Source organism: Cibotium barometz, chromosome 47 (genome assembly GCF_041138505.1).
Source record: "Cibotium barometz isolate CiBa-2024 chromosome 47, ASM4113850v1, whole genome shotgun sequence".
NCBI lineage: Eukaryota > Viridiplantae > Streptophyta > Polypodiopsida > Cyatheales > Cibotiaceae > Cibotium > Cibotium barometz.
The window spans coordinates 47272040-47285040 of record NC_141092.1 but is presented as its reverse complement, the minus strand read 5'-3'; the positions used below and the strand labels follow the sequence as shown (position 1 = coordinate 47285040).

Sequence of the window (13001 nt, the reverse complement as noted above, 5' to 3'; positions counted from 1 at the left end):
AAAAAAACAGGCTTGTTGTTGTGAACTTTTAACTTTAAACAAATTGGAGTCACGCATCGGTCCAAGCGACCTTCATGAAGCTGAACTTCGGATTGTCTTCAGATAGCCTTCACACATGAAGCTTTTGCGACCGACTTGACGTGAAGGAAATATACTAAAAAACCAGTTAAAATATATTTTAATCATTTTCAGCCGACCATCAGCCTATGCATTCACCGTATCTCCTTTACCTATCGTTCTTTTGTCTGACGAACGACTGATTCACAGCCTCCAATCACAAGTTGCCACATAATAGGCCATCCAAGGGGTGTTTCTCATCGTTCTTGGAGCCACGTTTGCCTTTCATGTGCTAACCAGTAACGTTTGTCAGGTTCTTTTTTAAAGATCATGTGTGAGATACCACTCCGTCTCGCAAGGTTCATTCTTTTGTCGAATGGAACCCACCGGTCAGAAACATGTGGAACCCACCTGTCAGAAACATGTGCGCATGCTAAGAGATGCCGAGCTCCTCCCGCGCATTGAGATGCCGAGCTCCTCCCACAATGCGCGGGAGGCGTCGATGATGTCGAAGCTGCAAGGGGGCTGGAAGTCGTGCACATTGTCTCGCAGCCGTTGAGTGAGTTGCACTCGTCCACCAACGCTCTTGCCGTTGGCGGGCGGAGAAGATGCGGATCTTCTGGTTGCAGCAGCGGCTACCGCCGTCGAACCGCTCGGTAGAGAGCGCCACCACGCGCTTCGAAGCATCGTGAAAGCGGCCGTCGCAGGCCGATGCACCGCCCGGCCGCCGTCGCTAAAGTCGTTGACGGTAAGGTTGACGGGCGTATGGCCGGTCACCTTAGGTGAGCACTCGAAATGCGGGTATTGTGCTCAGGACTGGCAGCACTCGAAATGCGGGTATTGTGCTCAGGACTGGCAGGACTCGGCGTCGTAGTCCTGGTTGCAAGAGTGGCCGTGCTCTGCAAGAAAGACTTGGCCTTGCAAACTCCGAAACGATGCGAACTGTCGGCGCCATCATCTCCTTCTTCGTCATCGCCACTGGCGTCGCACTTGTGAGTTTCCACTTGTGGGTCGTCGGCGCATTGACCCGTCGTCGTTACAGAACAGCTTCTCGAGGTAGTCGTCGTCGCTATTGCATGACAGTCCACACCCCTTCTTATTCGCAGCACCCCACGCCCACACCCGCCCATAGCAACGCTACCAGCACTACCAACAGCGCTGCAAGCTTCGCAGTTGCTGGGCATAGCTTCTTATAGACGTAGTGATGAAAATTGAGCTCTTGGGCAAATCTCAAGGATAACCTATGGAGCACCAAGGTCCATCCACCCTCTACCTATGTCCGGAGCATCTCGCGTGAGTACCGAGAGTGCATATGAACAAACACTTGATGCGAGGATTATGGCACGCGTTGGCTCCTATGTTGTACCGGCTCTTGCTGGCAGCTGGTCCGCTCTCTGGTGCTACAGCGGCAAACAGGACGTCCACATGAGGCCAACGGTCTGTGGGAGGTTTGAGAGACCCCCCTTAACTCATACATAGAGACAGAGGCAGGTGGTTTCGCCATAGCCTCTCTCAGAGATACGCAGAGAGCATGGAAACAGTTATATTCGTGTATTTATTATAAAAGCCTTACACAAATATATAAGGGTCTTATGCCCCTTCAGATCACGGCGGCCATTCACACCTCATGGCGGACAGTTGGCATTATCATCCAACACTGTCCATTGCTCGGCCATCGTCTTTTTGCCTATATAGTATAGAGAAGAATGTGTCGGTTGGTTTTTGTCGGGACTTAAGACAATGCCGCGGCCCGCCCATAATAGAACCTTTTCTTAGGCAACTTTACATTACACACCCACCTTTTCAGGTGACACCGTGGAAAAGGAAGAGTAGGGATAACTCCTCAATCAATCGATTTTCATCACCAAAATGCACACTTAGTCCCAAGTTTTTCTCAAGGGCTACATAGAAACATAGAATCAAGCTTTGAAAATGCAATGCAAAAAAGAAGTAATCTTAAGTGATTAGATTAAATAGAATCAGAATTTAACCTTGCATTCTAGTACAAAGCAACATTGAAAGAATCTAGACTTCTAGCGCATTGCAATATATAATAAAGCTTTGAAAATGTAAACTTGAATTCGAGAACACAAAGTATACATGATAAATTAAATCGAATCAGGATTCAAACATGGAATCTTGTTTTCTAATACATAGCAACATGGAATCAAATTTTAGGTATAACTTAAATCCAATACTATTGGGCAATAATATGATAAATAAGTAAACAATTAAATATATGTATATATAACCACATTTCTATATGGTTGGAGAGTTGGTACAGTTTCTCTCCAAACTGTCTATTATGTTACTTACCTCCTCTTCCCTCAATTTATGATCTAGGTAGGTGACGACTTTTGTGTGAACAACCCATGACATGTTATTGTATTTTTACTACCTAGAAAACACTGCAAGAAGGTAATGATTCCATACTGAAGTCTTAGACTTAGGATTTTTTTTCTTTCTCCTCTCTCATCATTTGCATCATCGTCTCAGTACAAGCATTGGTACACGAATAAAATAAGTGAGCGTCGGCGGTATAAGCATCGATATAAGCACCAGAATATTGGGGATATATCGATCCACATACCAATGCTTTTATTGACTCTGGTTATTATCGATACTTTTATCGAATGTGGTTTTTTTACCAGTCCTAACTCAGGGGGTTCACCTCAAAAAATGTTAGTGTACCACGTGAGTTCAGCAGGAGGGGTTTTTTAATTAGATATATTGAGAAAAATTAACAGGAGGGGGTTTTTAATCAACTTTAGAAAAAAATCCGTTAGTTCATGTATTGGGGAAGTTAAGGGGTTTTTTAAATACCTCTTGAATGCACGTGATACCTAGGGATTTAATATTCACGTGATCACAAGATTTTTTGTGATAATAACACATGTGAACAAGTTATTCACATGTTCTCATGTTACCATTCACAAAATAACAGGTCACTTGCCATTTAGGAACCCCTTAAAAGCTTGGCTACACATTGGAATAAGCTATTCACATGTTCTCATGTTACCATCTTCACATAATAGCAGGTCAGTGGCCACCTAAGAAGAACTTTTATGCTCGACAAAGATAAATTTTTTAAGCCCTTGTGAATATAACATGTGATCACAAGATTTTTTGTGTTATTAACATATGTTATTAACATGTACACATGTTCTCGTTTACGTTAGTGAAATCCCTGGTGATACCTAGAGTTTTCTAGTAGTGCACCCCCCGAGAGTCCTACTCAATCCCATTCTCCCATTTTCACCACAACATGTACTAAAATTTGGGAGATACTTAAGAAAAGGTGTTCAAAAGAAAGACATACTTCTACACACACATATGATTATATTCATATTGCTGAGAGCATAGTTTACATAGTTATGTTACAAAAAATTATAGCTAAGCTCTTACAAAAAATATTTATAAAAAATAGCCTATATATTACAGTGTGGCCTTTCTAATCATCATCATCCCCACCATCACCTCCTTCCCCTTCCTCATCGTTGTGAGCCTCTTTTGGAATTCCCTGCATAAATATAGGCAAACCATGCTACCAACCATAAGTTACATGCTTGTAAACTTAATTAGCAAACCATTGTATTTACGTAGTTGACACCATGGGCCCAATTAGATGCCCTTCTCGCTCCAACTTCTCGAGTAAAATAGATGTTCTATGCGTCCAATGTCCATGCATAGTTGTACTCATCTTGCATATAGGCATGATCGATTGCTTCTTTCTACACACATTCATGAAAGACAATTTAGGACACATACTATACAAAGCTATGCATACACATATGGAACGTGAGGGATTCACTTACAAAGTATGCACAGAAGCATCTAGCACTACTAAGATAAGAAGTCCCCAAACCTTCGAGATGCGCTCTAGCTAACTCTAGTTGTTGCTAATACTAGTCGGGGTGTCAAGTATCCCGGCCTTTCTCCAATCATCGAGATATGAGGGCTAATTTTTTCCCTCTTTAATCACATCTACTTATTTTGACCTTCGATGACTCATTATGGTTGTTATCCACTTTAGCATCCACATTCTACTAAACTCTATGTTTTTGCTTAGCTTTGCATGAGAACTCTCAATAGAGTTGGTCAAGGATGTAGCTCTTCTTCTTGTTGGTTGGTCCTTCCACTTCTCGTGAGGCTATCTTGGGAAAATAGAACCAACAACAACTGGTTGCTTGACAAATACATGTCAAGACATTAGCACTTGCATCATCCTCAATGATGGATCCGTCATTATAGCATTGATAAGAGTAGCTTGTAGGTTCTCCAGGCTAGGACTGTCGTGATGTGGAGAGCAAGGGGTAATAGGAGTACAAATGCTTAAAGTGAGGTCCAAGTAGAGTGTCCTCAATCAAAGTAGTGAGCCAACTCTCTTAGCAAGACAATGTGGTGGGGTATAAGCATCGATCCCATCACCACCTCCACTAGCCCACTACCACTAGTACTATCACTATGGTGGTGGGGTATAAGCATCGATCCCATCACCACCTCCACTAGCCCACTACCACTAGTACTATCACTATGGTGGCTACTACCACTGTGACAAGACCTATGACATGAACTCCCTATGTCACTAGCCTAGTTGTCTACGGTGTGTAGGATGAAGGGTTGGGTGTGCCAACCTTGTTAGAAAATATGGATCTAGAGCTCTCCATAGCCGTGGAGGTGATAATAAAGAAGGTGAGCTAAGGTGGATAGAAATGAACCGAATTCATTATGAGTGTACGTGTGTGCTAACTAAAAATGCACTCAAGTTCATTAGGTTACAAGATTGAGACTTATACTCATAGAGAAACTTGAGATGTGATTGACTGATTCATTACTTGGAAAGACCCCTTTTATATGAGGTGAGTATAACATGGGCTTGATTTGCTTTATGGGATAATTAATAGCTTTGATGATGTGGCTCAAAGCTAGGATTACTCACTCCTTACCTCTTCTAGTACACAAGGCAAAACAAATCTTAACACCCACCCTTGGTGCCTTGATGGATAGGCTATTACAAGGTGGTTGGATATGTGAGGTGCTATAACATGTCATCACCCCCCCCCCCCTAGTGCCAACATAGCTACTTAAGGTGGTAAGGTGTGATTATCTACACATTAGGGGAAGGTTGAGGTCTATAGGGGCCCTTTAAGATGCCATGTGATTAAAAAGTTATTGAGGAAAAGAGCCAATTGTATGATGCCATGTATACAAAAATGTTGGGTGATTAAAGGTGGTCAAAAGATTCTCTAGAAGATGCCTTTTTGTATTTTTTATTTCCAAAAAGTGGGGAGAAAGTTTTTGAAATTTTGGACATCCATAACTTCTACATATGAGCTCAAAATTTGTCGGAGATTACAGATCCAGAATCTACTTGTCGAGCTCTTTCCATAGATATGTCACATGATATAGTTTTGCTCGCTCGATTTCAAATTCAATTTTGGCGAGAAACTTTGAAATTCAAACTTCTAGCCGTTTGAAGAACAAGAAGGTATCTAAAGTCAAAGAAACTTAATGTTTTAACAAAAAGTCATTAAAATCATAATATGGCAGCTTAAAGGGCCCGTATAGACCTCAACCTTCCCCTAATGCCCCCCTTAGTGCCAACATAACTACTTAAGGTGGTAAGGTGTGATTGCCTATGCCCCCCCTTACTACTATGTATAAGGGCTAATAACCTTGGGCGGATTTATCTTAAGCATATGTATGAATCCTTAGTCTATTTTGGGGACTTTTCATATCTTAGAAGTTAAAAAGTCATTTGGTTCTTAAAAAGGGAGAAGGCTTTTCAGTTAGGGACATTCTTGATACTAGGCAGATTTCTGTGTAGCAATGGAGGATTTCTGAATGCAAGATGCAGTTTGTCACTCTATCTGTCTTATTCCTGTTTCCCGTACTTTGCATATTCAGTGTCTTGAGTGTAGATACAATGTAGTAGTGATTTGAGAGAAATGTGTGTGTTTTGAAACTGAAGTTCTGTGTGTCTGGAGGATTTTCTTGGTCTGACAAGAGTAGGAGTCATCTAAAATGACAGTTCCTGTGTGACAATTTCCTGTGCAAAAACTGTTTGGCTATGAGCAAAGTATACACTGGCAATCACACGGTGATTGTGGCAAATCGTCATGGTCGAATTCATTTTCTTTTTTTGATGTTAAGTGCTAAAAACATTCTGATTTGAAGGTAGATTTTGATTTGAAGATGGATTCTAATTTGTCAATGCAAATCTCAGCAACAGTCAAATTTGTGAGCGTTCACGGCGGTAAGCTTGGTAGCACTAATAAGAGCTTGCCGGAAGCACAAATAAGATTATCTCAATGGAAGCTATAAAAACAATTAAAAAAACCCCATAAATAGGCCGCGGCCTATTTTTGGGTTTTTTTTCTCTTCAAAGATGCGCAAAAAGACAAGGTTGAAGAAGAAATGCAGTAAAAAGAACTTACTTAGGCATTGGTGGCTTCTAGAGTCACATGTCGGTGTCCATCTTCGCTTCCTCCCACGACTTCCTCCAACCTACCCTTATCGAGCAGAGCACTCCCCTCTCTTCCCATCTTCATCTCCCTACCCTTCTTTTTTTCTATATACCTACCCTTTGGTTGTTCACAATATCCATAGTGTAAAACTTGTTATGTGCCCTTCTTTCTTTAGACCTTGGACATCCATAATTTTTAGCTGGTCTTTAGACCCACCCTTTGGTTGATTACAATGTCCCTAATATTTAGCTGGGTATGTGCCTTTCTTTCCTTAGACCTTCGTTGATAGCAATATTCATAATCATCCTTTAGCAAAAAACATACCCTTCCTTAAGTAGTTTAATAGGTAAATTCATGTACTCTTTCTTCTTGGAAAATTAAGGGTAAGCTATGCATAAGGGTATGCATACGCTATCCATAGGCTATGCATGGGGTATGCATAGCCTATGGCATAGAGATATGGGGCATTGCTATATGCCATCTACAATGCTACTTATGTCAAGTTAAGAGTGGTTATCCACAAGTAGGTGGTTATAGTGGAGGGGGAGCCCTCGATCTTCTCACTATACTTCTCTTGTAAAAGAGGAGTTGCCTCCTTTGCCTTTAATAGTGGAAAGCGTGTGGAAAGTCCTCAGAAGCTATCATCTGAAAGGGGCATTGTCCATCCTACTTGTCTAATTAAGCAGTATTGTAGGAGGTTTTAACAATATTCTAATATCACATGTTGTATTTTTTGTCTAAGCTTGTGTTGTTGTTTTCTTTTGGTTGGCTTGACATTGTCTAGGTAAGCAAGCTTATTCATTCAACCTCATCTTTATTGCACCCTTGGGTGCTAGGTTTAGGAAATAGACTTATTGTTGAAATATACAAGTGAATAGGGAGTGTGCGGGAACAAGCCCTTGGTTAGAGGCTGTAAAAGAGAATCTGTAAATGTGAGAGAACCTGTGAAAAGGTGAGAAGAATCTACTGGGAGATAATAAAGGGTAGCATGAGAAGATTTAGGAAGTGTGGAGATATTCTGGGAGAGGTGGAGAGAATCAAGCAAAAGAGGTGGAGTGAATCAAGGAGAAATCAGTGGGATTTGATGCTTGGATGTAAACTCTATAAATTGAGGCATTGGCCTAATGAGAACTTGCTAGTTTTTTATTATCCATGCCTACATTAAGCTATTAGTTAATTGCTCACTAATTACATCTTAATTATCATCTAATCGCTTTGTTAATGGTGTTGCATTTAATCCACCATAGCTCATCACATTGCTATAATTTTAACATGGTATCAGAGCCAAGTTTAGAATCCATCAATTTGTGAGCCCATTATCTTTCTAATCACTTTACTAATTAGAATTAGTAGCTAATTATAAAATTTCCCTCTTTTTTAACTATTCTCTGCACCCCCAGCTGGTGGAGAGGCTTGATCTCCCTCCATGCTCAACATTAGGCCCATTGCTTCTATCCACATACAGCCATGATCCCCATGATTCAGCCCATCAAGACAGAACGTCAAACCGCCACGTGGAACTCCGGAAATTCACTGATTAGTGGGCGTCGTTTTTCTATAGCAAATCAAAGATCTCTACTTTATCACATCAAATCAGCCTAATTCCTCTTATCCCACGGAGGTTTTCAAGCATGCTCTACAAGCTGGTGAAGTCATAATTCAATTTGATCAAGTCTACAGTGGGATCTAAGCTCTTCATCAAATCTGTACAGCAGGTGACTTTGGTAAAACAGAGATTAAGCATTCAATGTTTGGTCAAATCTTGTGTTTCTTTGCTTAATCCTCTTCTAGATTGATTGCTATTGATGGCCTTGAACGCATTTAAGCTCATTTGAAGTCTAAGGCCCCAGATCTGGGCTCCCTACATACTCTATTTTTTGCACACAAAACAGAGGATTAATTTGCTAATCAGTGATTAATCAAAGCTAATCACTATATTTTGGTGCAATTGAGGGTTCAAATTAACCATTAGGTATCTGATACAGATCCCTATAACTTTATATTGCAATTCGGAGATGGTTTGATACTCCAACCATTCCGTACAAATTGGTTACCCTTGGTTTAATGTAATTTCTAGTGATTTTATGCTGATAAATTTGTTGTAATCATCTCTTAAACACCAGATTGAGTTGTAAAAGGGTAGACACTACCCTTGAATCTTGAAATTGGATCAAGAGGTAAGACCCCCTTCACATCATCATGAGTATAGCACAAGAAATAGCCAAATTTAATGGGGAGCAGTTTTACACATGGCAGACAAAAACCATGTATTTGCTCATGAGGAAAAATCTGTGGGGGCTAGTTGAGGGAAGAGATGAATGCCCAGAGGTGAGAGGGTAAAATGAGTGAAAGAGAAGGAATGAAAAATCATTGGAACTTATTGCACTCAGTTTAAATGATGAAATCATTCATCACATCACAGGGATACAATGGGCAAAAGATGCATGGGATTAACTCAATAAATTCTTTGGCACACAAGCTAAAAATTCAAAGATAAATCTGTTAATGCAATTCTACAAATTGGATATGAAGGAAAGTGAACCTTTAATCACACACTTGAACAGATATAAAAGTATTAAGCAAGCTATTGGCAAAAAGGTAGAAGATGATGAGGCACAAGCAGTGCTTCTGAAGAGTGTGGACAAAGGTGAATATGAAAACATTGTAGCAACACTAAAGAGTGTACCTGAATTGAAGCTACATGAGATGGAAGGAGCTCTACTAGAGCAAGAGAGCAAGAGAGCAAAGGCAAAGAGAAGAAATGGCTCGACTCAATAGTAGGAGAAGAAAAAGCATTCTTCACCCGAGGAGGATTCTCTTGAGGACGAGGACGAGGAAGAGGCAGAGTAGGAGGAAGGACCTTCACTTGCCACAATTGTGGAAAGCCAGGACACATGGCAAGAGACTGCTACAGCAAACCTAGTGTGGAGAAGGAATGACATCGGCAAACTTCATGGAGGCTCCAAAGGAAGTGGAATCGAATCATCTTTTCTGAGAGAGAGAGAGAGAGAGAGAGAGAGAGACCCCACAACCCAATGTAACTTGCCCCAACAAAGTAAAACCACCTCCGAGCCACCGATGATATAGGCCACGTGGTAGATGCATGTGTGAGCACTTTAGTCAAGGTCGTGGGCACTTGTAGTAGCCTTGGACACATAGAGAGAGAGAGTGTCAAGGACTATGAGTTTAGGGACTTGAGGCACGCGGGCTATCAAGTAAGAGAGAAACTTGGTATAAGGTCCAAGTGTGCTAGGAGTATTCACTTGAGGGGAGGTGTTGAAATATACAAGTGAATAGGGTGTGTGCGGAAACAAGCCCTTGGTTAGAGGCTATAAAAGAGAATCTGTAAATGTGAGAGAACTTGTGAAAAGGTGAGAAGAATCTACTGGGAGAGAATAAAGGGTAGAATGAGAAGATTTAGGAAGTGTGGAGATATTCCGGGAAATAAAGGGTAGCATGACAAGCCCTTGGTTAGAGGCTGTAAAAGAGAATCTGTAAATGTGAGAGAACCTGTGAAAAGGTGAGAAGAATCTACTGGGAGAGAATAAAGGGTAGCATGAGAAGATTTAGGAAGTGTGGAGATATTCTGGGAGAGGTGGAGAGAATCAAGCAAAAGAGGTGGAGTGAATCAAGGAGAAGTGGGATCTGATGCTTGGATGTAAACTCTATAAATTGAGGCATTGGCATAATGAGAACTTGCTGGTTTTTGATTATCCATGCCTACATTAAGCTATCAGTTAATTACTCACTAATTACGTCTTAATTATCATCTAATCACTTTGTTAATGATGTTGATTCTAGCATTTGATCCACCATACTCATCACATTGCTGTAGATTTAACACTTATCCATAGAGATATGGGGCGTTATTAGATGCCATCTAGAATGCTGCTTATGTCAAGTTAGGAGTGGTTATTCTCGCGAGTCGGTTGTTCTCGCCCCGCGAGTAGGTTGTTATAGTGGAGGGGGAGACCTCGATCTTCTCACTATCTTTCTATTGTAAAAGAGGCGTTGCCTTTGGCTTTAATAGTGGGAAGCATGTGGAAAGTCCTCAGAAAGGTATCATCCGAGGGACACTATCACCGTGCTTGTCTAAGTAGTATTGTAGGAGGTCTTGACAATGTTCTAATATCACATGTATTTTTTGTCTAAGCTTTAAGTATGGCCTTTTTTAGAGAAATCGTGTTTTATTGCCTCATGCATGCATGTAGCAATGTCGATCGACCCGTCACAAGACCCTGATATGGCAAATCTGCTATGTATTATAAATGAATGATATGGGCTGTAAGCTTGATCTTACACATGTATGGCTCCATCAAACCTTTTCACATACACAAAGTTAATCTTTTATGCATTCTATAAGCTTATATTTTAATCTTATATATAGTTGGGCTTACAATTGGGCGAGTCGATGCCATAGAAGCAGATTACCCCACTTGGCCAGACGTCATGGAGGCAATCTACTCCACTTAGCTAGTCAGGGTAGATCACGCCTTTGATAGGTGCAGGGCCGGGTGGCACAGGGACAAGTGGTGTAGGCCCATCATGATATGGTTGTGATGAGCCTACACCATCTTCCTCAACTAGACCCACCCCCACTCCCTCACGTCCGTCTTCACCACAACGATGATGTAGTAGGACGTCTGGGGGAGTAGTAGACGTGCTAGTGGGAGGTAAGAAGGCTACTTTTTCTTTGGGAAAAGAAGCACTACTTCTCTTGACATGTCTCCCCAACATGGGAGCTCTTTATCTACACATTATGAGCCAAACCCCAAGAGACCCGTTCCACTATTTGATCCACGTACCCTACCATACAACATGGATGTGGATGGTGCCCTCATGATGGATGCACGAGGAAAGTAAGTCATGAACCGTATGCATATACTTGAAAACCTAGATTTTGTGAACTCCTTCAAAAAGTGGAAAGAACAAGATGAACTTTCAAAGAAATAAGTTATTGATTGGAGTTCCCTATTTCACATGTAGGTTTTTGCATTCTCTGAGGAGTGGATGAAGAGGCAAATCAAGATTTTGCTTTGTAATACGAGAGAAAATATCAAGAGATCAGCAAAGAATAACTTGGAGAAGCCTAGCATTTGCATGGTTGAGAAATTAAAATACAACAATCATATTCAGCCATCAAGAAAGATGCACCACACCAATCTGAGACCCATTAAATTTGCTAAATGGATGCTATACCGGGATCCGCAAAGTTCATTTAATTGGTTGCTTAAACTGATTGAAATATTTTAAGTTGATGATACTTGAATCATTCTTGAAAGATTTGCCATAAAAATTTACCCCCTTCAACGTCGTGCATGTTGAATAATAGTCACAATTTGGACTTCTTGTTGGCTGCTATGGTGACTTCTGCCCTGTCAATTTCTCCAAATCAGGTTGTTGCTGAAAATTTCTCTGTTGTTTCCCAATTAATTTCTCCACAAATCAGTTGTCCGCAACTCAGATTCCATCTATAACTCAGATTTGTCGGCAAATCAGAAAAACTATCAAACTGTGTTGTCAAACTGTCAACTGCATCGTCAAACTCCACTGTCAAAACCTACCTTACTGCCAAAATCCACCATGATCCTTCTTGCTATGAACCTTGCCGCCTTACTACTGATCTTACAAAATAAGAATATGAAGGCTATTGTGAATTCTCCAGAATGTATTACCATTCAGCATCTGACTTCCAACAAGCAATCGTAACTGCCAACTATATCGTTGGAGAATCTCATTGATTGTCCAAGCAAAAGGGGATCTTCTTATCAGCAACTCAGTGTTCCTCTGATAAAACTTGATTTCTTGTAGAGCCCTATGTCCTTGGCGCATCCTTCTCCTTGGAGCTCTCTATGTTGTGTTGGTGGGTTGTGGGCGAGGTTAGGACTTCCTTGGCTTGAAGAGCTGCGCGTACTTGCAGTAACCTCCCCTTGATCTCTCTCATAGTCTGAATCCTCCTCCTCCTACTGATGTGATACCTGTGTATCAAGTTCCTCCCGAGTAGGTAGGGGACCCTGTCCTGTAGTAGGGTCTTGCCACCTCTGGTGGTGTGCTGTCCCTGCAGGGTTTCCCACTCGGGGTCTCGCCCTTGAATGTCCGGGCACGAGACTAAATTGGTGGTCATTTCGAAAACCGAAATCGAGAAAATTTTCCATGCTCAGAAAACGGGGACGATTCCACCTTTTTGATTTTCTTAACGAATTTTTTTAAGGGATCAAGAGACTAAACTATCCTTCACCTGAATAAACAAGATCGAAGGAAAAACTATCACTGACATAATTTGATCCTATGAGGAAATCAACGCTTTTTTCCTAACCAAGATTAGGCATAGCCATTGATCTACTCATTTGAGAAATTCTTTAGGGTTTTATTTATCTACTCGACTTCTAGGCGTAATCCTATTATTTCAATTTAATTATTAAAACTCCACTGATTTCAGCCCACATCCGGCCCATGGGTTACCCACCACCCTACCAC

The 13001-nt window shown here is 41.2% G+C and overlaps 1 pseudogene; it reads right to left on the bottom strand.

Annotated features, from left to right (window-relative positions):
• Positions 1-415: 415 nt before the first annotated feature.
• On the bottom strand, positions 416-1030 carry LOC147611776 (putative ripening-related protein 2; annotated as a pseudogene).
• Positions 1031-13001: the final 11971 nt, after the last annotated feature.